The sequence below is a fragment of the Haemaphysalis longicornis genome, unplaced genomic scaffold, assembly GCF_048455015.1.
Source record: "Haemaphysalis longicornis isolate Haplotype H1 unplaced genomic scaffold, Haemaphysalis longicornis Haplotype H1 scaffold_7, whole genome shotgun sequence".
Classification (NCBI taxonomy): Eukaryota; Metazoa; Arthropoda; class Arachnida; order Ixodida; family Ixodidae; genus Haemaphysalis; species Haemaphysalis longicornis.
The window spans coordinates 80295012-80322849 of record NW_027526422.1 but is presented as its reverse complement, the minus strand read 5'-3'; the positions used below and the strand labels follow the sequence as shown (position 1 = coordinate 80322849).

The following is a 27838-nucleotide window of genomic DNA, read 5'->3' as shown; positions in this document are numbered from 1 at the left end:
GATTCTTTGAAAGAAATTAAAGGTAGAAAGCACCTGGTGAAGTGCACATAACAGCAGACCTCTTGAAGGATGGCGGGCATATTGTACAAGTAAAATTGGCAAACCTGTACACGCAATGCTTAATGACCGCGAGTGTGCCGGAATCTTGGAAGAACGCAAAAATCATCTTAATCCATAAGAAAGGTGGCATTACAGGCCAATCAGATTACAGGCCGATCAGATAACTGTTAGTCTTCCAAAAGGTTCTTACCAAGGTAATCACTAGCAGAATTTCTACCACTTTATATTTCAGTGAACCTAAAGAACCAGCAGGGTTTCGTGAAGGCTATTGAGCAATAAATCATTTTCACAAGATCAATCAGGTGATAGAGAAGTTGTGATGATTGTTGGGCCGGACCGCGTAGAGAGGCACGAACCCGGACTACGTAATGTACAAAGCGGGAATGGGCACTGAAGCACACAGACAGGCTAGATGGGGAAACGCACTCAAGGATGGGCGGTAGTGAACAAAGTCAGAAATTACGAGTCATACTCTTGCGACGATTATAGAGGCGAGACTGTCTTGAAGTGATGAACCGGAGAGGCGCTTGTCTGTGGTCGACGGTGAACAGTGGCGGGCAAAAGGAGCAGGTTACCATAGTTATTTGAAGAAGGGTTGCCCACTAGCCGATGGGTAGCAGCGAGGAAGAAGTTCTTACGCCTGGTCCGCAGCGAGGCCTCGCTGCCCGCGCTCCACGCCACCGTAACACCGCTCACTCCGACGGGCGCAACAGCTTCTTTTCGTCTCGTTGTCAGCCGTCGTCTCGTTGATAGCGCGGGTGGTGGCTCAGTCCGTGGAGCCGGTGACGGTCCTCGGGCCTGCAACGCGAGGGTGTGCGTCTTGGTTCCTCCGAGACCAAACCGCTTCTCTCGTCTTCTTTCTCGGCACTTGCGCCTTTTTTTGTGGGCTACACCAGGGGAATTCGGTGGATTGGCCACTCTTCATTGGTTGCAGCGACACCTCAGCACAGAAGGGCGCGGAGTGTATTAAACCCCTATATATAGCCTTCATAGATTATGAGGAAGCATTTGACTGAGTCGAAAACTCAGCCCTCTTTCAGGCATTATGGAAACTGGGAGTAGTCGAGCATTATGTAATTATACTGGAGGATATTTACAATGGGTCCAAAGGTACCATCATCCTCCATAAGGACAGCAGTAAAATACTATAAGGAATGGCGTCAGACAATGAGACACAATCTCTCCAGTGTTATTAACAGTACGTTTAAAAGAAGTATTTAAAACATGAGAGTGGGAACAGGTGGGAGTAAGGGTTTATGGAGAATACCTCAATAACCTCAGATTTGCTGATGACGCTGCCCTACTAAGTAACTCGGGCGATGAATCGCAAAACATGATTACCGCACTGTACAAACAGTAGAAACGTGGGCAGAAAACTAAAGTTATGATCAATAACCTCGGGACAGCACAGCGGTTTGAGATAGGTGGCGACGCAGTGGAAGAGCTGAGTGAATATATCTAATTAGGCCAAGTTGTGACCCCGGATCCCGATCATAGCGCAGAAATAAGCAAAAGAATAAGAATGTTACCGGTACTCACCTACGGGGCAGAAACTTAGAGGCTCACTAACGGGTTGAACTTACATTGAGGACGACTCAGCGCAATGGAACGGAAGATGATAGGTGTAATATTTAGGGACAAGAAGATAGCGGAGAGGGTTATGAAAAAAAACGTGTATGTTAAGGACATATCAGTAAAAATTAGGAAGAAATGGACGTGGTCAGGGCGTGTAATGCGAAGGCAAGATAACCGTTGGTCATTAAGGGTAACAGAGTGGATCCCTAGAGAAGGCAAGCGTAACAAGGGGCGGCAGAAAGTTAGATTGGCAGATGAGATCAAGAACTTTGCGGGCATAAAGTGGTCGCAGTTAGCGCAGGACCGGGGTAATTGGAGATCAATGGGAGAGGCCTTTACCCTGAAGTGGGCGTACATAGGCTGGTGACGATGATGATGAAGGAGCACAAGACTTGCGCAGAGGTTTATAAGTAACTGTGACTTATAGTAGTACTTCTTCCCACAATTTGAGCAGAGTATACATGTACAGAGCTTAAAACTGCTAACAACGCGCGAACGCATGGCCTTCGATACTTGTAGCACAGCCTGCTGATGGCCCGCCTTCGTTACCAGCCAGATTAGGAGATGGCGCTGCAGCAGCTAGTCATGCGAATGCTAATGCCAATGCTTCCGGGTTTTAGGGGAGAGGTTCAACGCCAACGCCTATGTTAAACATTAGGTGACGCTGATAACCTCCACAGTCTTGTTTCACGCATTGGGTATGGTTCCGATATAAAAATAAGTTGAATGTAGGCCGGTCATGGCCATTCTAACGCAAAGTATGCACGAAAGGAGGAAGCATAGGTTGATGAAGCGTAAGATAACGTTTATTAGGGGCGTTGGCGGAGGTCGTTGTAAGGGACTTTCGGTGCCGAACCTCTCCCCCAAAACAGGGAAGCATCGGCAATAGCTTTCACATACCAAGCCGCCGCAGCGACGTAACCTAATATCGCTGGTTACGCCTGTGGCTATCAGCACGCTGCGCTGCACGTATCCAAGGCCACGCGTTCGTGCGTTCTTGTTAACAGTTTTAGCATTTGTACATGCAAATCACGCATTCTACATTCTTATTGAATCTGTTAGCTGATACACTGGTGAGTGTACGGCAAGACATCTAGCGATGTGAGGTTTTTCTCAGCCCGAAATTGTCATGTATACGTTGCACCCTAGAGACATCTCCCTGTTTGTGATGAATGCAAATTTGAAACCACGAAGTAGGAAGATTTAATGTAAACCTACTCACGTCAGTGAACGCAGTTCTTTTTTTACCTTGGTGACGCTGCGCCCTAGAGACATCTCCCTGCCTGTGCTAAACAGAGATTTGGATCCACGTGTTAGGAAAATTTTATTTAAAATATGCTCACGTCCGTGATGGCAGTTCTTTTTTAACTTGGTGACTTTGCGCCCTATAGAAATCTCCCTGTCTGTGATGAACACAGATTGGATCCACGTGGTAGGAAATAGGAAACGTTTATGTAAAATATTCTCACTCCGGTGAAGGGACTTCTTTTTTAACTTGCTTCTTCGCTTTGTATCGTGCAACGCAATCGGTTGCCATCAAGTTTATCCTATTCTCCATTGAAGAGAGTGGAAAGGGGGGATCAGACAGTCAGCCTGCGTGTGCCTGCATGCGGTTTCATCTGCCTAGCCTTCGTTCATCGCAATTAAAGCTTTGGTCGTGTGCCAGGACCCATTCTCGGGGTATTGACTGCCCCATGGGAGCTTCAGAAACTGACCAGTAACTTTGAGGACAAGTTTCTTCCAAGAGACCGATGCGTGTTGCGGACACACGCCTGGGCAGCATAGGTGATTACCTATGTTAGATCTTGTAAATGTAATTCGATAAAAATTGCGGTAAAATTTTTCTCCTGAATTTGAGAAAGGCGCACACTCCTGCACGGGGAACTACACCTATCTGCCGACGCGGAGCTTCCTGCTCCGGAGAATCACATCATACGCGAGAGGCTCATGGTGGGCTGGTCTAGAACTGACACACGAAGAAGCAGTGGTCGGTGCGTAAAAGCTGGTGTGGACGTTTCTGGAAAACCAGGAAAGAGGAAATTAGTACACTTCCAGGCACAACTCTCCTTTCTTAGTACACGGAGTAGGGCCGGAATGATCCCCTCCGCTAGAAAGACACCAGCAGCCTCAAGACTGTTGTTCCTGTGAGTGAAAGAGTTGGCTGTAGGACAACCTAAAACAGGTACGAGGTACCCAGGCGAAGCGTAGTTTTAAATAAAGTTCGTCAGATCATCTGAAAAACTACCAGCACCCGAATACCGTGGAAAGCAGGAGGAGCCAAGTTCCCCGATTGCTGTAAAACTTCCTCGACGATTCGTTAGTGTCGCTGGTCGGAGCCCGCCTGAAGCACAGGCTGTTGAATCTAGTGTCACAGGACGGGCCACTACTGTGCCATCACCGCCACCCGCACCGATTCACTGTTCTGCCCAGAATTAATTCCACATTTAATCAACGCTGCGCTACGAGCGCTGACACGATCTAACGTATCAACAAAGGATGTCCGGCCGGACGCTCCAGCCCTTTGCACGTTGACTGTGATCCAGCTTGCAACGTAAATGTACACAAATAATATGTAGTACATTGTGAGCAGCCAGACGAGAGTCAAAAGTTTCAAAATTTGACCAACTGCTCTGATTTGCGGACTTAATACACCTCCTATTGCTTCCCCTTCTACCTCGAACACTAATTGTTATCACCACATTGTTAATCTGTTTGTGTAGTTGGGCGCACCCGAGAAGACCTGTACAGCCGTGGCTGCCAGCGAAAGATGTCACAAGAAACCTTTGACCACCGATGGGACATTGTTACTGAGAAGTCCGGGATAAGATTTTGTCTTTACTGCCACAAAGTGCCTTTCAATTAGGAGCTGCGTCTCAGCGCATGCGAAGTACAGTCATATGCCAGGCATAGCTGGAGAATCGCAATTGATTTTAGGGTAAAATATCTGAACATTTCTAACAACTGTTCAAACGAATGCGACAGACCTAAAACCCCCTTAAACTTGAAAGAAATGCAGCACATCTGATTAAGTTAACCTACACTAAAGCAGGAAAAGACGATAAGGGCTTTGGCTATCCTCCAGCTAAGCATGTGGACGACTGGACTGTACACACATCTTTTTCCTCGGTCTGTAAACTCATGGTGATCGCATATCTCTACTTCAGATTGATTATTGAGGGATCTGCACATGCGAGAAGCCATTATAGCACCTTTCCCGAGAATCAATGGTATGAGACGGCATTAGTTCTAGGCGAATGGTTCCGCTGTTCGAGGGGCTATAGGTGTAAGATAACGATTTATTATGACGTTTAACGCGCGGACGCTGCATAGGCGATGGAGCGAGTTGTGCGGGCTCCGGTTTGATTTTGACCATCTGGAGATCATTGCGTGTGCCGAAAACATGGGCGTTTTCCCTTTTCGCCACCATCAGAAAAGCGGCCTCCGCGGTCGGGAAATGAATCCGTTACCTTTTGCTGGTGTAACACAATGGCGAAAGCCCAAGAAAACAGGCTGAACCGACGAAATCCTTCTTACTTTGTGGTGTCCTACCAGTAGTCTGAAAGGGTTCCGTACAACCACATGTGTAATTGCACCCGTCTGCTTCCGCGAAACTGTTTCTCAGGAAGGTTCAGGTATAAGCTATTACGGTTCCTTGGCTTCGTGCGTGCTTCCAAATGTTTAGCCGCCCACTACCCCCATGTGACATGTGAGATATCACTTCGCGCTCTAAACTACTGAGCAACTGTTAAAAGAATTCCTGCTGTTAGGCATCAGTGGCTTCGATATAGTGTTCGTAGTACTAGCGAAAACGACCCGCCCGCGAGCACAAGCAGGTTTTTCAACTTTTCATGGCAAAAACAGTTCCCAAATCAATTGTACCCGCTGTTTTTGCCAGTAATGGTGATTTGGTACTCTTTTATTCGTTTAGGTTCAACCAGAGCTTGTGACCAGGCTTGATTGGCGTTGTTCATCGCGTGAAGGAGCATCTCTCAGGGCGCCGGTTGGAGGGTGCTGAGCAACGAAGCGTTTGGGGAGACGCTAGCGAGGCAGCCGACAGACACTTGCCCTTCGGTTAACGTAGAGAGCATGACCGTAGACAATGTCATTTTTTCGACGTTGGACTTGGGTGGTCGGGCGGCGGTAATTTGAGCCTTTTTCGTACAACATCACTGTATATTTTGAGCAGCATGGGCCATATACCATTACGGAACGACGCCACGTTCATCAAACATATTATGACGACTGAATATTGGTATAAGGTGAAAGAAATAAAGGACACGAAGGATTAAAGGAAGCAGGCACAAAATCTTTTGCAGCGGCAGCCAACACGTGTCTTACGTATGAAGACGGCCTTCTAACTATGGGAAACTGTGGCGCTGGGGCTCGCTGCAATATAAAGTGATATTTGTTGTTGCAAACGTGAACTGTCAAATTAAAGCTTTCTCAGCAAATCTGCTCCTACAATTTCTAAAACATAAATACCTCTAGTATTTTTTCAGCAAGCTGAGTAGGTTACTATATTGGTATTTCCAATACAGCATTTGTCCAGCCCACATATGTCGGATCTCAGAAATCAACCGGCCCAGAAATATGGGGTGTTTTATAGGTATTTTTATCGCCTCTTTTGTTATTACTTAAAAGAACAGTCAAATATTTCCAATAATTTCACAGCTAAAACATGGTAATGAAAATGCTAGCAGCTGCCAATTTGCACAGTGCTCGCTGCAGGCACTCATTGCAGAAAAGTTACAGTTAGTTAGTGTCTTTTCAAATTTTGTACAGCAACTTAGGTCGAAGTCCTGGTGCCGCCCTAGGGTAGGCAGTTAGAAACCTTTCGAGTTTAACAAAAAGTATTTGAAGAGTCTACGGAATGACCTGTTGTGCGCTAGGGTAGGCAGTTAGAAACCTTTCCAGCTTAACAAAAAGTATTTGAAGAGTCTACGGAATGACCTGTTATTGTTTGATTGCCTTTTTTATTCAGCCTCCCCTTGTGTATATACTAAGGTTACTTTATTTGCACAACTATTTCCTGCCCCTTACTTTCTCATAGTAGAATTTCTGACCAGTTTATCTTATGAAGCTGCACGGATGAACATCTACAAAGTTCACCAAAATGTCAATGTAATATGTAAATTTTAGAAAACGCCCAAAACAATGTGTTTGAAATAGGCCACACTAATACATGCGTTTGTAAAAGGACGGGTAACATTTTCCCAAGCCCCGCCCGCCGGCCGTCTTAGCACCGTCGGTGGGTATAAAACTCGTGGTCTAAGCCAGAGGCTGCAGCTAAACGAAAAGTATCAATAATTAACAAAACCGTGACATCAAACACTCCAAGTGAACCATCGTCCAATAAATATGCCGCTGTCATTCAAATTTCTCTTGATCACGTTCACTCTAGCAGGTAAGGACGTCAATATTAAATCGGTTTAAAAGCTATTTTATTTCACGTGCAGCTTTCCCGCTGATGGCAGTCCTTTCAACAGTGATTACTTTGTAGTTATTTAGCGAAATGTAAACTTCTTTTGCGCAGCTAAAATTGGGGGTGACAACTTCCTTTGTGCACTGTTTAATGTCTTGCACGTTTTGCGACTAGGTTCCTGAGCCATGGAAACTATCCCATAGAAATGCATGGGGAGTGAGATTTGACAGCGAATTACACACAAAATATTTAAACGTGAAAAATTCTTTAACAGATTTTATGTTCCGTTTGACTTCTTGCTTTAGGACAAATATTACTTTCCTGAAGTCGTTATGCTACATTCCTAAGAGCTCGGAATTTTGAGCGAGAAAGCTGGGTATGAGAATAACTTAATTGCTTATGCTTCCGTATGCAAGCCATTTACGTCAACGAAAGTTTATGAACTCGGCGCTTGAGTACCCAGTAAGCAGGCTATGCTGCGTAAGACAGTATTGAAATATATTTTTAATAATGATAATAATTATTAATCAAGAAATGGGAGTTGCAACGCCATGCACTCTTTATTGCTCAGGCGTTTCTTTATTCGTGCAATTTTTAGAGGCCAGAATTATGTTCATTCCCTTAACGGTGTGTTTTGCTAAGACATTAAACCTAACTGGAGAGCCGGTTTTTTTTCTTGAATAAATGCAATAAGGAAGCTGTGTTTTACTGAGGCGTACAAACCACCTTCTGTACTGGTGTATTACTTGGTTTGGGGATTTCATTGCATTGTCGACTGCATAAATAAATAAGAAATCAGATATCTAGGGTTGTTTGCAAAAATATAAACCACACAGTAGAGAATCAGGCCACACGGCCGACGAGGGATCCCTCAGGTGGGCTTATTGTGAAGCACAATTTAGATTCGTTAGATATTACGAAGCGTGAGTGGTTATTCTTCATCAGTGGACATATCGCGTCTTTACGCTGTGCCTTTGTTCGTTATAAGAGTACGAACCACTGCCATATATGGCTTCTCCCTTTCATATTGCTTCATATGTCCACAGGTTGTAAGTTTCAGGTTAAGGACACGGTGGCCATGGAGGCACTCATTACACTACCATAGAATTTTCACACTACTCGTGCAGGCGTCCTAGCGAGGAAAAATGTCAATCCGACCTTTGTTGAATTCGGGCTCCCAATGGTTTGGAATCAAAACCAGCACAAAGAGCAAAGACGCCAAATTATGTGCCAGCGAATTAAGCCCATAAGGACAATTTGGTACATCTAATTTGTTGACCGACTGATGAGATCATTATTTTTATTTGTCCGATCTGTTATTTTGGTTATATTGAAGCTCGAAAAACATGTACAATGCCTGCTCCACTGCAGGAAATCAAAGGGAGGAGCTTGGAATGATTATATATTTTCAGGAATCGCGGTATTGCCGCCGGGTACCTGATTGTACACGTAATGATGAAAAAATGAAAAGATGCAGCAAAAATACTGGCGGTGACAAAATATCACAGGCCGCCTCCACTAACGGGAAACATGGGGAGGAGCGAAGCATGCAGGGTATAAGCGTATTCTTGGCGACTTGGTGTTTTTGAGAACTGAGATGAAACCTTCAGGGGTAGAGGTATACAGCTTTGCTCAAAACATATCTTGCCTTTGAAGCACGAAGCTATGTAGCGCGAGGCGTAAACGAGCTTCGCGGTGTTTTTTTTTTACGCTTTACGAAGCGTTCCAGCGCGAGGTGTAAACGAGTGTCTGAGTGTTTTTTAGTACGCCTTACATTCTTGCACGAGCGATAAACGAGTTTCACGGTGATTTAGTACAGGGACAACATGCGACGACGATTACGACGACGACGACAAGAGACGCCAACAGCCCCAGCTCCTAAAGGCCTTCGCCCTTAAGATAACAATATGAAGGACATTACCAAGAGGGTTACGCTTGTAGCACCTTTAGTGAAGTTCATTGTGGTAAACTTAGTACCAACTTGTAGCGAGCATTTGTGCTTTCCAACACGGGGGATGAAGTCAATAGATTTATTATTGCCCAGTAAAGCTCCCTTAGTGCGCGTCTTCTAGCGGTCTACGTTCCACATAGGTTTTTGGCGTCCGCCTTAGGCACTAGAGCAAAATAATTATGAAAATTAGTGAATTCCTTTAAAGCGACTTTAAAAGTATAGAAAATTGTAGACGCTTAGGCTACCACAACCAAAAAATTCGGAAAGGAAGTTCCTCTTATAGTGCAAAGCCATGGGGAAGTGACGAGACACGCGGGGGGGGCATGGTATATGTGTACCGAGGCATAAGAAATGTTTTGTCTGAAAAGTGGAGCGAGTTCAGAAGGAAGCAGCATCGGGGAGGGTTTAGGGGAATGTTTAAATAGAAAACTTTTCTCGGCTAACATGATCACAAAAATTATTTCATGCAACTGCACTAAATATCCTAATCGGTTTCACTTTCGACAACGAGAGTATTTGCTGGCAGCTTTCGAGAATATTCTTTAGAGCGATGTGTTCAATCAAAATGGTTGAATAAATATACGCATCCATGCGTGTCTTTATTTTGTTATTAGCATTTAGCATTAAAACAGGGTAAGTTGCCCTTCAACTGGGGGTGGGGGTGGGATTTTGAAAAACGGGGCGAGGTGCAGTTTGAACGGAAACGGCGGCAGCTACACGTGAACCGGCTGAGGCGGGTTTCGGCCACTTTTTACGGCCATCCGCGATTCTGTTTATTCTTCGCAATTGTATAATAAAAGTGCTGCCACCGTTATCAGCCGACTGCACAGCTTGTGGAAGAGACATCTGTTGACGCGAAAGGAACACTAATTGTGAAAGAGGGGTGGCGAAGGCGAGGAGGAGCCCCGAAGCGGCATCGAGTAGATCAGCTTCACGGGAATGAAAACTGGGGTGACGTTAGACATAGACTGCATCCCAGTGAAAGAAATAAAAAGCATGCATGCACACTAGCGAAGAGCAGCCAAGAAGCCTAGCATTAAGGTGGGAGCGTATCTGCGTGTGGAAATTCCTGTTCCATAACACAAACGCACCCCTAGTTTGGGTGCCCCACTCCAAATCCCGAGGATAGGACGTTGGCCATTTGACCGGGTGGGCGGGCGTACGTGAAATGCCTCTCAGCGGTCACTGCGCTCCTGTGTATGTTGTCAATGCTCAAAAATTCCAATGGTTACTGTTATAGAGCGTGCTGTGCCGTAGTCTGTTACTTCTACGCGTCGCCGGCCCGGCAACACAACAGTACTTCTTCGCTATAATGGCATGTGTTTACATCTTTGGCAAAAAGAAACATAAGAAAACTAAAAAAATGGTCGCCATCCCACCCTGCAAAAGCGCATCTCCACTGAAGATTTGTAAACCATTAGAAATGATGGGAGAGGGTGTGACAGGTTTTTCGTCGTCTGGGCGCGATCCTCGCTTCCGATCGGCTTCTCTGAAGCAATTCCTGAGTACTGCCAGCCAGACGCATGCACTCCGATTCTTGCGCTCTTTTTAATGACACTAGTCCGGCCTAGCTTTCAAACAAAATCTGCAAAAGCAGTCTTTTCCAGGAACACATGGTGGGGTGCTCCCACTGTTTAGAGGCGCCGTACCACCCATAATGCGGTTTCGATTCGTGTTTTGGGTTTCTTCAACGAGTACTGAGGTCTATGCTGTAGGCCTGATTAACCTGACGCATGCGCTCGGCGTCTTAGCGAGAACTCTCTGTCCTGCCTGAGGGTTTTTTTTTTGTTTATGGCACAAAATATTCCAACCAACTTAAGGCCATCAGCTTCGTTGTAAAATAGAAAAAGTATTCTATTCGCTTTCACTACCCGTATTCATATTTGGCTGCAAAGCACTAGCACTCTAGACAAGCAGCATAAGAATACTCCGCAATACGTTTGAACCCCGTTATAACTAACATCGACATAGCGACTTATCTGCTATAGCAAACTACACGCTAACTTTGGTTGATCACACTTCATTTCAATGATACTTATTCTTTTATAACGAAATTGAAACTGCGAGCCACGTGCACAATTGGGTATAACGAAGAAATATTTCAGCAATAGGCTATGAAGCTACTTGGATGAACACCCGTCGTCCGAAACTGCAGAAGTAGAAAAAAGCTGGTTAGTACAAGGACACTGTGAAAACTTCAAGCTGCTCAGTGCTGTGAATAGTCCCCATACAAAGATTACATCGTTCGCTCGAAAAAAAATAGGAAGGCAGGCTAGTTTTGTCCAATGAACTTTGTTCTCTTGTAACTTCCCGTTTTATGTTCTGGTTCATTGAGCTTTAAATGCCACAACGAGAACGATAAGGGTTACCTTGTTTATAATAGTTTCGAATATAAAAATATAGCGTTTCCGTATCAAGAATTTTTAAGGCACTCAGATTTTCGACTGGTCCGATCTAATTTTTGGGCTCTATTGTTAGACCGAATATCGGATATAACGAACTACAGTGGAACCTCGTTAATATGTTTTTCAACGGAACATGAAAAAAAAATGAGCAGTGGCTTAGCTCGGCTATGCCAGGACATACCTAGCTAGAGCTAAGGTTCAACTGGTTATTCTTAGCTTTGGTGGTTGTCTAGAATAGCTTGATTATCATGCTTACGGCTGCTTCAATTACACACACTTGGTATACGCTTTATATGAAACATGTATATTCATCAAGCGCCTCCGGCGCAGCGTCACCAGTCGCCCCAGAGCTAAGATGGTTGCTGCTACGTACTGCTGCTACGCACGAGCTGCTACGTTGCTACGTTGCTGCTAATGTTGCTGCTACGCACGAGCCATCGGTTCCACACACGGCCACCCGTCTCATGATCAAGTGGACCATGCCGCCACGGGCGGAACGGAGGTCGCCGAAGACGCTTGGCGCGTGGGGTGTGAGAGACGCCGAGCAGTGAGCAACGTTCTGAACGCCGTGTGACGTCACTGCTCCGCGCGCATGCGCAGCACGGCTCGCCAGGAGCCACACGAAACTCCTCAACCTCGCCGGTGTAGCTCACGCTACAAAAACGTAACCCCCAGGAAAACGTAAGAGTGAGGAAAGCCACAAAAATGGCCCGGCTAGAGCTTCGTTGCTGCAAACTATGTTTCTGCCCGTTCCGCCAAATATACCGGTCTTTTTTGCATTTTATGTGCACATTTAGTGTTGCCAAGAGCAATTATTACGGGCGTGAAGTTATGTTAGTCGTCGTTAAATCATTCTACTACTCGCTCGCTGTCAGCTTACTCGTGAAGGTCGATAAAAAAATGGGGCATTGGTAAATCACAGGACCACTCGTCAGCCGTTCCGACCGTCTCGCGGCGCGAACACGGGCGTCGTGATACGCAAAATGAACGAAAGCCGTGCCCCTTTGACAAAAACGATTTATTTATGCAATGTCAGCCTAACGCTTAAACAAATCGAGAATAGAAGCTCGCATTTCTTTCGCCCTTTCTTAAGGACCACTCGCTTCTCAATAACCTTAAGGGCCTCATTGCTTTCAGCGTCACTTTTAGGTGCGAAACTTCTGTTGTAAGCACAGTGATGATGGTAATGGCACTTTCGACGGATAACCATCTAGTGATGGTCTCTCGAACTGGCCTGTGGCTTCTTGTAGTTAGTTCAGTAACAAAGCGTGGTCAGGACTCATCAAATGCCAAAATGGCGGTGTCAAAGCGACTTCAGAGTGTCAGGTTGCGCTGCATCATACGTGAGCGGGCCCACAGCTGCGACATTAGAGGGGGGTTTGCAATACATTATATCCTAAGGGAGCTATCCCGGGACCGATGACAAACAACGTAACAGCCAGGAAAACACAACAGTGAGGAACGTAACAACGGGATTCTTCTGTAAATAAGTGTCCCTATACTACTCTACTATAACAAGGTTCCACTTAGTAGACAATCCTTTGAATTTATGCTATTTTTTCTATTGCCCAAGAGACACAGCCGCACGCGTGCAACCACTTATACTTTTTTTGCCCCGAGTTGCTAGTCCAAATGCACGGTGAGGTGACGGCTGAATAATTCTTAATACATAAAATACTTTGGAAAGTCATCCGCAAATCTTATGTTGCGAGAAACTACGCGCGTAATTGCTCTCCATAGGACCAGGTTCACTTTAATTGCTTCTACATGTATTCGTTACGTCGTCGCAGATATCACTGCAACACGCGATCAGCCAGGACAATCAAAATAAATTGTTTAATTTTCCATCGAGCCAACTACCGTTCGCTGCAGCGCAAGCGCGCGGGGCACTATAAAACACCAAACCTTTTGAATAAAACCAACTTGCATTTTGTCTGCATGCCCCCTTAAGCCATTCTCTTGGCGCCGGCCAGTTGCGTAGAAGCAGTGGTCGGGGTTATACGTTTCCTATGGCGACCTCGGGAGCGCGTAGCAGTGCCGCCCATAACTTGTGAATGGACACTGAGTGAGCTTGGTTTAGGTGCCGGTTTGGGTCGACTTCAGGTTCACCTTGACACTGGAGACTCGCGTTAGATGGGGACTTGTGTTAGAGGAGACTTGCTGGAGGGTGACGCGATAGAACTGGATCTCGGGTTCGTTATTGCTCAAACATGGGCGTCCGTGGGTGCATACACTCTGGTATTACCGATGGCACTGCAGCTCAGATGGCCCAATGGAGCTCCAACTTTCACGTCCCTTTGGTGCTCGCACTTGGGCTACGCTTGTTGCTTCCTACCTCGACGTATTCTCCACAGCCGCAGCCATACAATGTCGAATAGGGTGTCTAAGATGTTCTCCCTCAATCAGGCTCCTTAAAGGGGGACACAGCAGCGTCGTTAGGCACGGCACTTTTCATTAAATATCCCGTTGCTTGGACGACGCGGTTGAGTGCTGTGAATGTTTTACAAGATTCTTGTAAGCAGACGCATTCCGTGCTTACAAAGCTCTTTTAAAGAGTAGAGACGATTTGCCACAGTAAGGCTTCTTTATTGATTGTTAGTAACACACTCTTGTTAGTTTGGCTATATTTGGAGGGTGGGTGATTGTGCGGCGCCTTTTAATTGTCGCTGCTGTCGGTCACGTCCACTTTTTTACGTCTGTGGACGTAGAAAAGCTGTTCCGTAGCCTCATTATCACTTTTGCAGCAACGTTTAACCTTCGGCCACCTTTTTGCCATTGGTCTTCCCGTGCGGTTAGAAAGCTGTCACGCCGTCACTTCAGAGCCCGTCCGCGCTATCCCCCTTACCACCTGCGCTGCCGCCGCGTAAATTATAGACATGGGGAAAATACCCTTTTCATTCGGCACGTCATAGAGTATAGAGCTACATAAAACTCAAGAAATAAGACGGTTTAAACACAATGCAGGGCTGTGATATTTGAGTATTTGATTTGTGTATTCGATTTTCTTTCTTGGCAAAACCCCGGGGAGGCTGAGACTAAAGGCCAACGTGGCCTGACAGAGGCCTCAGCCACCCGATTTACAGTGTACGTTAACAGGGGTGTTCACAAATTTAAGCATAATAGCACAATCGTAATAGAGAAATAGCACAAAGCAAAGTCATTACTGCATTTTCTATGTATTATACAAAGCATAAGTCTAAAATTCACAGAAGGATCACAGTGTACAGACAAACGCCGTAATTCGTACGCATTAACTGTCATCAATTACACTACTATGTCACAATTACGTGGTAATGTATTTTAGTTTGTAGTTTTTAATTTCTACCTTTAGGGGAGCATATGGACATGTACTTCAATCCCTTAGTTATATATCAGTATTGCAAGCGTTTTGCTTAATTAGCACTTCCTTGGCCTGCTTTTTAAATGTAAGTTCGCTGGCGTCGAAGTTTATTTTTCTCCCAATTTATTTAATATTTGAGTTGACTGCTACAGGAAAGATTGCTCGCCATAGTTCGTTCTTTGTTTTGGAGTGGGCCGTATTGAATGCCTGAGATGGTAGCCAGAAGACTTGATTGTGGGCCTTTTGCTTATGAATGGTGTGCAGAACCTTCATGTAATATATTTGGTCAGCTCGAAGCATTGAATATTCAGTAGCAAAATGACTTGTCGTCAATCTGCGTAACAGTCGTGACAGTCGAAAAATAGGCGGAAAAGTCTTTTTTGCAATACAGTGAGCCAGTTATAATTAGTTTCAGTTGTGGTCCCCCCCACCAAAATCTCGTAGCATAGTTTGGAATAAATGAGACCATTGTATGAGTTTGGTTTCAACCATAGTGGTATCAAATGGAAGATTCCATATATGAGAACTATAAGTTTAGAGACTTTGGTGGACAGGTGAACAATGTGCGTATTCCGCGAAAGTTGTTCTTGAAAACAACTTTCTGTTCTTCCACGCGGTTTAACTTGGTTCCGTTGAATATAATCGAGATTTCTTTCTCGCCTTTTTTTACGGCCTAAATAACATGTAATTTGTCTTTGTAGCATTAAGTTGCAATTTATTGTCTAAGAATCAATTTGATAATTGTTAAAAGTAAACATTCATCTGAATACCAACAATTGGAAACGTCAGCTATATGCTGTGAGCGAATTAGATAAGTACGGATGTATTCGAGCGATTGTGGTGATAAAATTATGACGCTTAGTAAGAAAAATGTTCACCCATATACGCTGTCATGATATTTCATTTGCTTAACTTTCTCCCAGCCATCTGCGCTATTCGGCTAAACATTATTCCTCGCAAAGTGAGCTAAGTCTGTAAGACAATAACGTGAAAGTTGGGCTAGTTGATCCTTCATTGAAGAATTGTTGAAAGCGCGAAAATAATAAAACGATGAACGGGGAGTGGTCACACGGACAAGCGCAGCTTCAAACTGAAGTGTTTTTTCGAATACACATATTAAGGTATGGACGCATATGGCGATCTCAGCCAACGAGCCTGGAAAACGGCAGGCACTGCAGGAAATAAAAAAAACACCCTATCTATTAGTAAAAACATCAAAGCGAGAGTGAGAATGTGTACTTAGGGTTTTTCGTTACGAAGGCAACTATCTAGTCGTCTTCGACCCATTGAATAAATGTTTCTACTTAGCCGTTTCGCAAACCCTTGATATGTTTCGGTCGACTCTGCGACCGATGGCGGTTACCCAGGAGCTCCCAGAGGAGGACACGATCCGCTTCTTGGATACCCGGCTACACTTCACAGCGAACCATATTTGCTGGGAGACGAACCTCGTACCAAGAAGCTGCTCCTCGCGTGTATCCCGGGCCACTGGATAGTTGTAAAGCGCGGCGCTTTCAAAATGTTCCACACTAACGCCCCAGGTGCGCTTGCTTCCAGAGGTGCAGGCATGGTTTCCTGGGTCATTTCAACCGTTTCTGCAAGGCGGGACACTCGCGGCATATAACGGCTCACGGAGGTCAAGCGTACCTCTCGTGATGAGTGTGGTGAAACCTGAAAGAAAGCCAGAAAGGTAGCCCTGGTCACTTATATAATGACCACGTGTCGCGCAGGATTACCCTTATACGGGCGTTCGCCAACCTAAATGTAGCTTTTTCAGTGCCCTCAAAACTGTCAGAACTTCGAAACGAAAAGACTCTCACCAAACTAAGAAAAAAAGGCTGTGCGATTACACATGAAAACAAATTTTTATTCTGTCTTGAAAACATTGTTTAAGCTATTCTGCTATCTGACCGAGCAAGGTACGTCGGCCAGCCTTGAAGATGCCTCAAAGCCCGCTTGCGTGAACACCTTTAGTATTTACAGAGTGGCCACACTGGACACCAGAGCGGCCATTGTAAGTGTGGTGCACCTTTTTATAATGGGGGCGTAGTGATGTTTAGAGCAATAATCAGTTGACGAGATAAATTGTAGGTCCTGCCGAAATGACAAATCTTGGTAACGCCCGCGTTATTATGCCACCCCTTTAGCCGATCATAACAAGAACTGCGGTACCTATCCCCGCTGAGGTGTCCCCCCCTCGCTAAATCGCCCCCTGACTTTCGTTTTGCACTCTTTTTAATAGATTGGGTGGTGTTTCATTATGTTCAGTGCCTGTCATTTTCCCCACTATATCACGCAGATCCGCATATGTGTCTATAATTGAATGCGTGTTTGCTGAAACAAATTCTAGTTGAAAGTGGAACTGGTCCGTGTCACCACTCCTCGCCCTTCCCTCTATTTTCGTCGCCCTGTAAATATTGTGTCTGTAACGCGGCTGAAAAAAAGCCCACAACTTTGGAGCCTGATTGTATTTGCTTGTGCCTCGTTATTCAAATACCCTGGAAGGTCCCGAAGCACTTCTGACGGGCTGTGAATGCAAAACCGCGAACACCTCTAGCACTTTGCTTCTAAAACGCAACTGCTGCAGTGGCTCTGTCGTTAAGGCTTTGCTGTGCTGATCCCAAGAACGCGGGTCGGACGTGGGTTGGTGGCTGTTTTTTTATGGAGGCAAAAACAAAAGCATCGTGTGTCGAAATTTCGCAACACGCTGAAGATCCCTATGTAGTTGAATGCTAATCCAGAGCCGTCTATTACGGCGTGCCTTATAGCCTAGGTGGGGACTCGTAACATTCAACCGCATAATCAGTAAATTCATCTTGGAGAACGCGTTGCTGAGAGGCTTTGCCCACGCTCCTCTTGCAAGGTTTGCTTCACATTTTGTCTCCACCCTAACAGTTTAGAACGGATTTTGTCTCTCTCTCATCCGTTGCGGTGCTGCTCATTATGCGCACTGTGTAATCGAATCGTTGTCGACGATAGCGGTGTTTCTGCTTCCCTTGGTTCGCTCCCTTTCTTTCTTCCGTAGCTTCCGGCGCTCTGCACTGGCCTGACCGGCCACCTTGCGCTACTTTCCTGTTTTCGCCCATAGTAACAAGCGCTTCCGTTTTACATGTTCAGAAGCTCCCCGTACGCCTATGGTGACACCGACTTTTTTTCTCTATGGGCAGTTCACATCGCTCTACTAGCTCGTTCAGGCATTTTTTCCACACCACTGTTTACCAACGTAGTTCCTATTTATTTAAACGGCGTCTGCTTCACGCAACTACATACACGCTGTCAGATTTCCAGCGAAACTCAAACTCGTTTCAAATAAATGTTCTGACTATCTACAGACCTTTGATTTAAACACCTAGCGCTCGCTGGGTTTTTATGGAAAGGCTTTACCGCATTGGGTTCACATGAGGTAAAGCATCGCATCTTTCGGTACTGCAGAAACGTGTAGTCGTGCTTATTACAATGACAAATTAGTAACTGGGTACATGAAGGCACATTACCCCAGCCAGATGAGACTGGCAATACAATGGTCGATGCCACCTATGAAGTTTCAATTTTACAATCCGCTTGGTTCGAGTAGTCATCTTAGTGGGGAATTTACCGTGTTACGCGATGGTGACGCGACCAAGTTTGTAACGCGAGGGGGACCTTCCATTGCATCTAGAAAGAAAAACTCAAACCGCGAAAGTGATCGGAGTGGTCACTTTCTTGCGCCTGGCCAAAAAGACCACCGAACTAATCAAAAACGGCCAATGAAAACATGTAAAAGCACATTTATTTTCAAACACTGCGACTAAACGCCCGCTAGGACACTTTGAAATTCGATCACGGGATACCCTTCTGCGGAGAGAAATCGCTTGCTTTGAGCTTTATCAGTTCAACACTGACCGCCATGAGGTGGCTGCGCTGTTTTGTGACTCAATCAGCAACACATTTCCCTAATTCCATGTGGCCGCTGTGGCGAGTCCCACGGAAACCTTTTTGGCCGAGTTCGCTGGGGAAAAGAAACCCCTGCTTGAGCCGCCATCCGCGGGTGGTCGAGTCGTTCATGTCAAGTATTCGGGCAGCAGCTGAATTGCCGATTTCCTCAGCCATCAAAATGGCGCCTCTCTTGAAGCTGCCGTTGTATGAGCGCCACACGTTGTCATCGCAAAGGGGGCCAAAGGGAAGTAAAGAACTTGAGGGCAGCGACAACCACCGAGGCCTTCCCACACAAGTACGCGAGAGCAATGCCAAAGCGCGGCGCACGCTGCCAACGCAGTCACTACCACTGCTTCCACCGTGCAAGAAAAACGAGAGCTGGTGTTGGCTTGTAGTGGATCCATATGGCTCTGGCACATGTTGCAAACAAACATTTCGATATGTCGAAACCTGTAGCCACCAAAGAGATTTCTGTGCATCGTTGCACTTTTTAGACAACTTGCATTTCAGTATTTCAATGTAACGCGAGACTTGACTTCAGGTAGAAACAAATAGGAAAAAAGTGGGAAATACGGTAAGTATTTCATCCTCATTTCTGCAATTTTTTACGGCGGAGGCACGCAGAAAAGAGGCCGTTTGATAGAAAAACCGCGGACAGACAGCCTTTCAAAATGAGCACTTTTAGTCGCTCTGTCTTCCCTCAGCAAATATTGGGATACACAATGGTGACCAGTGAGAAGTGATACCGGTCGAGCTGGTGACGGCCTATCCAATTAATGAATTTCGGAACCTTTTGCTGAGTGAAGCGAGGGGGAACATCTAGTACTCTAAAATGGTTAAAATCGGCAACAATATGGGCTGCACAAAAGAAGGAATCCTTCGGCTCGTCTAGACAGGGTAGTGCCGATATAGAAATACTTCATCTTAACGCAGCGGGACACATGGCCGCTACACGGCGTGTATATCGCACTCCTCTCCCAATCCCATCCAAGTGGTAACACGTTGATATTTACACCAACCATGACGTTAGTTGGCCTGGGTTGGTTAGAAGTTATAAGTTAAAACTGTTTTTAAGTGGCGAAGCAGTTTAGGAAACCATAATTGTCTGTGGCTGCAGCTAAAAATACCAAAAAATTGCCGATCCCTCGCAGGTGAGCGCGGACCACACGGCGGCCTCAAGACAGGTAACAAACCTAAGAAAATGCTAAGTGGTCATGTGTTCCTGCCTCACGACGACCGCCGAGCATCCCCTGCTCACGCTTGTCAAGGCAAGCACATCCACTTAGGGAGATCGGCCCAGATTTCACCCACCACCCGGCAGTTGTTGTTGTTGTTGTTGAAAACGTTTATTGCAGCCACAGCCTGCGGTAAGCCGCGGGCTGTGGCTTACCGCGGACGGACAGGACGGACAGGCGGAGGGGCAGGACGGACATGTCCAAACTAGGTGGCTGGTGGTGTTGGGAGAGTTGCAGTATGGGCAGTTGAATGGGTAGAGGGTGGGGGAGACATAGTGAAGGCGAGTGTGATTGTGGTACGTCTGAGCTTGTAGGCGCCGCCATGTGCGGGCGTCGGTGGTTGTGAGGGAGGGGTGGGGAGGGGTGGGGGATAGAGTCGACGGGAGTTCCGGTAGTGGGCTAAGATGTCACAGTACGTTGGGGGCAGGGGGTGAAATGCCAAGCGCTCGTGGGTGCGCTCCTCACAGCGTCCTCCGAGCGTCCCCAGCGCACGTTTGTCAATCCAAACATACTCACTCAGGGAGATTAGGCACGATTGGCCAAAGAAAAAATAACTCCAGCGTTCGCCATAACCGTGGCAACACTTGCTCGGAAATAGAAAGAGGCGCCATAGCGTACGTCCCTCCAATGTGATTTCCAATGATTATCACTTCAAAAAATGAAAGGAGCTGACACTTATAGCAACATTGATGGAGTAAAGGTCGTTGCGGCAGTGAAGAAGCAAACGGGCTGCAGTCGCTCACTTAAAGTGTTACGTGTTAGTCTAAGCTGTATGAGAAAATATCTGTATATATAGATGTACATAAGAATAAATAAAGAATTCATTCATTCATTCATTCGTTCTTTCGTTTTTGTTGCTGGAAAACGCCACTCCCATCAAGTTTCCCTGGACATAAGTGAAAAATGTTTATTGTTAGAAATATTTAATAAAAACTGGCTTCTCACTACAAAGAGTCAGGTTGGTTGTTTTAAATGCGTATAGCAAACATGTATGACAAACTCCTACGGCGGCGCTTTTATGATGGAGGCGAAAAGCGAAAATGCTGGTGTGTTCGAGACTTCGGCGGCCGTTGGATCCCCAGGTGATTAAAATAAATGCGGAGCTGGCGCGCCTCATCGACTGAGTAACGTGGGCGCGTTAAACCTCATAATCAATCAAATAAATTGATATAAACTCTCACTTAAATCAAGTTTTGCGATGCTTATGATTCATTGAGTTGATTTTAAAGTAAGGTAGAGTTAGTGTCAAGATGCGTTATAAAGTTACGTTGAGGCGAGGTTTTTGGTACTCAATCCACAACCACGGGACCAGGGGCTAGGGCTCGTCGTTCTCTCAAGCTATGTGATTGCAGCTTCTTGGTTGTTCGGGTATTTTTTCTACACCACTGCTTACCAACGCCACTCTTATTTATCCAGAGGGCGTTTCCTTTATGCAAGTAAATACACGCTGCCAGATCTTCAGGACGGGTTTGGAAGAAACAAAGTCTTTTAAACCTCTCTTGAGTTTTACGCTGCCGAGTAAACAATTTCTACGTGGGCTAACCCGCTAATAACTAGAGTGATTGGCGAGGCCAATGTGCAAGAGTTGCTAGAAGCGCTTAAACTGAATTAATTCAGTATAGTAACCAACAGCCACTTTCCGTTATCTAATAACTGTTATATGTAAAAAACGATAGCTCCTGCATTGATTAAGCCGTGAGGTTTTGGCCTATGTGATGTCAAGTAACTGTCGAAGCCTTCTTAACTGTCATTCAAATTTTAGAATAAACTGGTGTATTTCACCTGCTGAAATTGAAATATAGGCGCATCTTTGCTTTATTCATTTTCAGTTGTTCTTTATTCAATCAAATGATGTACGTCAACTAACCATGATGCATAATTTCACCTACAACTTGGAGGTTAAATTTGGCGTTCGAAATGTTTGAAATATTGTTTGCACTCTAAACCCGCTTCAGGATAAATTACGAGGAATCCTCTAGTTTCTGACCGCAATATTGAACTTATTTTGAGGACTTACTTATTATTAGACCACGTACCCTGCTGTGATCGTCATTTTGCCTAACTGCTTCCGCGACGTAATTCTTGGAGTGGACTTTTTGGCGGGCAACGGTGCAATAACTGATCTGCAGACAAAGTCGAAAACGTTTTCCTCCGATCACTCCATGACGCCGGAACTGAATCCCGACCACCGTGGTGTTGTAAGGACCGCCGAAGACCACGTACCCTGCCAACCCGCCCAAGCTTGATGATCACGGTTTACTGTGAAGATGGTGTCCTTGACGTCGACGCTATCGTAAAGGGTGACCAAAATGTTTCTCGACCGTGGTGTCTCTGTCGCAAGAGCCATTGCGCGCTTTAAGCAACACAAATCCCACGTTTTGATGACTAATTTCACCGAGGGGTCATCATCATCATCATCCTCACCAGCCTATCTATTCCCACTGCAGGGGAAAGGCCTCTCCAATTATTCTCCAATTACTCCGGTCCTGTGCCAACTGTGACCAATAAATCCCCGCAAACTTCTTGATCTCATCTGGCCATCTAACTTTCTGCCGCCCCCTGCAACGCTTGCCTGCTCTAGGGATCCACTCTGTTACCCTTAATGACCAACGGTTATCTTGCCTTCAAGGAGGGGAACAGCGCAAAATTGACAGACACGAGAATAAGGAGACGACACGAACAGCGCTGAGCAGCGCAGCGCGTGTCGTCTCCTTCTTCTCGTGTCTGTCAAATTTGCGTTGTTCCCCTCCTTCAAGTCATGAACCAACATGCCCAGGCCTCATTCCTTGTTATCTTGCCTTCGCATTACATGCCCTGCCCACGTCCATTTCTTCTTCTTAATCTCTACTAATATGTCCTTAACACGCGTTTGTTGCCTGACCCACTCCACTCTCTTGTTGTCCCTTAATGTTACACCTATCATTTTCCGCTCCCTTGCCAGCTGAGTCGTGATCAATTTAAGTTGACCCCTCTTAGTGAGCCTCCAAGTTTGTGTTCCGTAGGTGAGTACCGGTAAGATGCAGCTATCATACACTTTCTTCTTCAGCGTCAATGGTAGGGTGCTATTCATTATCTGAGAATGTCTGCCGTATGCACGCCACCCCATTCTGATCCTTCTAATTATCTCTGCCTCATGGTTGGGATCTGGAGTCACAACTTGACCTCAGTAGATATATTGGCTTACGACTTCCACTGCCTCGCCGCCTATCCCAATCTGCTGTGCTGTCGCGAGGTTATTGATCATTACTTTGGTTTTCTGCATATTAATTTTCAGGCCCACGGTTCTACTCTGTTCGTCCAGTTCAGAAAGCATGCTTTGCAATTCGTCCCCCGAGTTACTTAGCAACGCAACGTAATCAGCAAATCTGAGGTTACTGAGGTATTCTACATTAACTCTTACTCCCACCTGTTCCCAATCAAACGTTCTGAATACTTATTGTAAACATGCCGTGAATAACATTGGAGAGATTGTGTCTCCTTGTCTGACGCCCTTATAGATATTTTACTGCTCTCCTTATGGAGGATGAGGGTAGCTGTGGACCCATTGTAGATATCCTCTAGTATTCTTACATAATGCTCATCTACCCCCTGGTTCCGTAATGCCTTAATGACTGCTAGGGTTTCGAGGGGCACCAACATTTAAACACGGGCGATGCAATTGCGTTCCTCGAAGAAATGCAGGAACCAAGTGACGTGATCGCGGTCGGCGGCTTTTAACGCGCACCCGAAGATGCCTTCAAGCTTCTGCATCCCTTCGCCGAGAACAGGGCTCTACCGCAAAAAAAAAAACGGAAGACATTATTGCCTTTGCTATATCGCTGCAGCGAGTGTTTTTCGTCGCTCTCAAAATTACGTTAGACACCGCTAGCGAAGCACCAAATTAGAACGGAAGATGCAGCACGGCCTACCCGACAGTCAGTGTACCGTGTGTCTTCATACTAGAGGGCAGCTATCCGGAGACAAGTTGACAAGGTGCTCAGCGACGACATTACTCAGCCGTAAAAAGGCCCTTGGCTGAGCCCGTCGTATTCCCGAATGGGAAAGACGGCACATTAAGGTTCTGCGCTGACAACCGGCGATGAATAAAACCGCCAAAAACGACGTGTACCCGTGCCACCCATCCACAACGCTCTCGACCACTTCTGCCACGCAAGGTACTTTCCTTCGATGAATCTGAAGACAGGCTACCGGCAAATTGACGTGAACGAAAGAGACCGAGAGAAAACTCTATTCATAACTCCGAACGAGCTATACCAGTTCAAAGTGATGCCATTTGGGCTGTGCACGGCACCAGCAGCACTTCAAAGGGACATGAACATTGTGCTAGCTGGCCTCAAGTGGCACACCTGCCTCGTACAAGTCGACGACGTTGTGTTATTCGCCCGAACTTTCAACGAAGACCTTGCAAAGTTAGAGTCTGTACTTGAGGCTATTCGTACGTCGGGGTTAACGCTGAATCCTGAAAACAGCCGCTTTGCGTACGAGGAGCTCAGATTTTCGGGCCACATCGTCCACGCCGCAGGAGTCCTACCTGACCCGGTGAGAACTTCAGACATGGCGAAATTCCCAAGACCGAGAGACATGAAGGGCGTGCGAAGTGTTCCCGGATAATGAGTGTACTAACGGCGCTTCGTCGCAAACTTCGCATGCATTGCAGAGCCACGAGATTGAACAATGATAGCACCCGTTAAAGCTGGGGAAGCGCCAAAGAGGAAGCATTCTGCGAGCTCTAACAACAAAGCCCGGCTGTGATCGCTGATTTTGATCAAAACTCCGAAACAAAAATGCACATGGACGCCAGTGATATAGGTTCTGGGGCCGCCTTCGCCGGAAAGCAAAGCGGTTGCAAAAAAGTAATCGTCTATGCAAGCCGTGGTCCGACGAAGGAAGAAAAAAACTACTCATCCTCTGAGAACGAGTGCCTGGCTATTATATAAGCCATTTCTAAATTTCATCCATACGTGGATGGAAGCCTGTTCAAGGTTGTGACCAACCACTGTGCGGTCTGTTTGCTCGCCAGTTTGAAGGACCCCTCTCCCGGTCTTCGTAGATGGAGCTTGTACCTTCAACAATTCGACATTACAGCAGCCTATTAATCTTGCAGGGAACACTCCGACGCCGAATGCCCGTCTCGCGCCCCCTTCGACCCACCACCACAAGATTCAGATGAAGACAGCGCATTCTTCGGAGTTGCGACGGAAAATGACCTAGCCGCCAAGCAGCGTTCAGGGCCGCGTTGAGTTGATTGATTGATTGTAGGGTTTAACGCGCCGACGCGACGCAGACGATGAGGTGCGCCGTAGTGGAGGGCTGTGGATTAATTTTGACCACCTGGTGATCTTTAACGTGCGCCGAAATCTCGTACACACGGGCGTTTTTGCTTTTCGCCTCCATCAGAAAAGCGGCCGCTGCAGCCGGGAATCGAACCCGTGACCTCGTTCAGGGCCGAGTTACGCGTCATGATCGACTATCTCGAAGGAAGCACAGTAAGCGTCCCAAGGGCCTTCAAACGCAACTTACCTGCCTTCAGCCTCAAAAACTCCGTCCTCGCGAACAAAACTTCAATCCTGGATCGAGAACAAGTTGTCATCTTGTCATCCCCGCAGACCTTCGTGAAGAAATTTTGGAAGCATGCCACGACTACCCGTCTTCCGGACACCTAAGCACAGCACGACTACGGGAAAATCCAAGGCGAAATACTACTGGCCCCGCCTTACAATTGATGTGTCATACTACGTCCGCAGCTGCCGGGACTGCCAGCGACGAAAAATGTCGCAGACGAGACCCTCCGGACTTCTTCAGCCGATCGACGTCCAATCGAGGCCCTTCGAAGAGATCCGAATGGATCTCCTGTGCCCATTCCCAACGTCATGATCCGAGAACAAGTGGATTGTCGTAGTGACAGACTACCTGACGCGCTACGCAGAGACCGCCGCTCTTCCGGGGGGGGACTGCACAAGAAGTTGCAAAGTTCTTCATAAACAAAGTTGCTCTGCGACACGGATCCCCTGAAGTCCTAATTGCAGACGGCGGAACGGCCTTTGCTTCGTAGCTTATGCAAGGAATATTACTCTACAGCAACACGGATCCACAAAAAACAATGGCGTACCACCCCCAAACGAACACACTAACGGAACGTATGAGCAAAACGATCTCGGATATACTGTCTATGTACGTCGACGCTGAAGATAGGACTTCGGACGAAGTCCTCACGTATGTCACGTTTAGTTACAACACAGCGTCCAGGAAACTATGAAGACGACACCGTTCGAGCTTGTCTACGGAAGACAGCTCACTACGATGATGACGCCATCCTTGCGCTCGTAGAAGACGACGACCTCAATGGCGACGTTCAAGGATACCTTCAGCGTGCGGATGAAGCCCGCCATCTCGCTCGAGGTCTTACAACTGAACAGCAGCAGGTGGATGCGGGACACCACAACCGCAGACGCCGAGACGCCGTGTACCACGCCTGGGATCGTGTGTTGGTGTGGGCTCCCTTCTGGTGACGCTGACTTAGTGAGAAGCATTTACCGTGGTATTTCGCAACCTAACAAGTTCTACGACATGTTGGATCACTTACCTACGAAGTGATGCCGGATGGTGATTCCGGCACATAACGACGACGCACGTGACCTGAAGTCGTCCTTTTTGGTCGGCTCAAACCTTACTGAGCAAGATGACGTACTTTTGTTGTTGTTGTTTGTTTGGAGTGTAGTTGTATTTTAGTACCGGGTCGATGCTCTCTTAGAGGGGGAGTAATCCCGAGAACCATGCATTGGGTTTATTTTGTTCATGTTTTGCTTTTACAGCCCGGCCGCTCCCGGCTTTCTTTCTGTATCGCAAGCGATGCGCGTTTTACATTCTTTATGTTTATGCCGCACGTTGCTATCTCATTTCGATACGGAGAGCGTTTCGCCCTAACGTCAGTAGCATAGAATAAACTTCTTTTATCTGCAACATTTTGGATGTAAATGGACGCCTCGAGAAACACTCCGCCGAAGTGTAAAAGCCTGCTGAGCAGACACCGCGGCATTCGACTCGCCGATGCTCGCCTGCGTACGTCACTTCGCCGCCTGTGCATTCTTTGAGTTGTTAGGGGAGCACAAGTTCGCTCCAATACACTCGTTTTCCTTGAAGACAACTGTGCCGTCTTTGGCATTGTGACAATAAGAAACTTCTAGTAATTACATTCACAGTATTTGATAGCAACTTTAGCAATAACTTGTTATAGAGTGTACCAAAATTGTGGACTTCCATTGTTTGCAAATATAAAGATGCTCTTTTTTCCCCATCTATTAGGGCTCGTAACGTTATCCTTAGGCTGTGGAGCCTGCTCTCAGGGTCCTCATAATTGCCAAAATCCCAAGAACGGAGTCACACATCAACGATTCTTCTTCAACTGGCACAATAAAAATTGCTATGAAAGCAGTATTACCTGCGATAATATAGGCTTCCCAAGTTACGAGGGTTGCTGGATTTGCTGCACATGAGTACTTCACTGGAAGCCATCCCCAAGCTTCACTTCACAGCGAGCTCTTGGATGAACGCAAATAAACTAAATAGCGTAGTAGTCCTTTGACACCTTATTTCCCCGCATTGTTCTCACATTTCAAGAGTGACGCATTCGTCGTTTCAGGTGCATTGCTTCATTAGTGCTGTGAAGGTAGCAACCGTGTGAAATCTGTCGCAATATTATTCCTGCTCTTGATGCCTGCGTCTCTGATTGAGGCATAAATCGGCTAAATAGTTGGCTGGTTTGAGCGTATTACTAGGCGGCCGGAAACTGAAAATTTTAGGCATGGCAATTTGCCAGTTAATAACGGTGTATATAGACTAAAGCGTGCACGGCTGGATATTTTGAGGGATGGTTGTATGTTGTTTCCACGCACTGTATATAGTTGATATAAGCAGAATGAATTATATATAAGCTTG

The 27838-nt window shown here is 46.3% G+C and overlaps 1 long non-coding RNA gene across 1 annotated transcript; it reads left to right on the top strand.

The window, feature by feature from the left end:
* The first annotated feature begins 6917 nt into the window (after nt 1–6917).
* LOC144144526 (uncharacterized) lies at nt 6918–27476 on the top strand. Its single transcript, XR_013317267.1, has 2 exons — nt 6918–7039; nt 27206–27476. It is a non-coding gene; the product is annotated as an uncharacterized LOC144144526 (long non-coding RNA).
* The last annotated feature ends 362 nt before the right edge of the window (nt 27477–27838 follow it).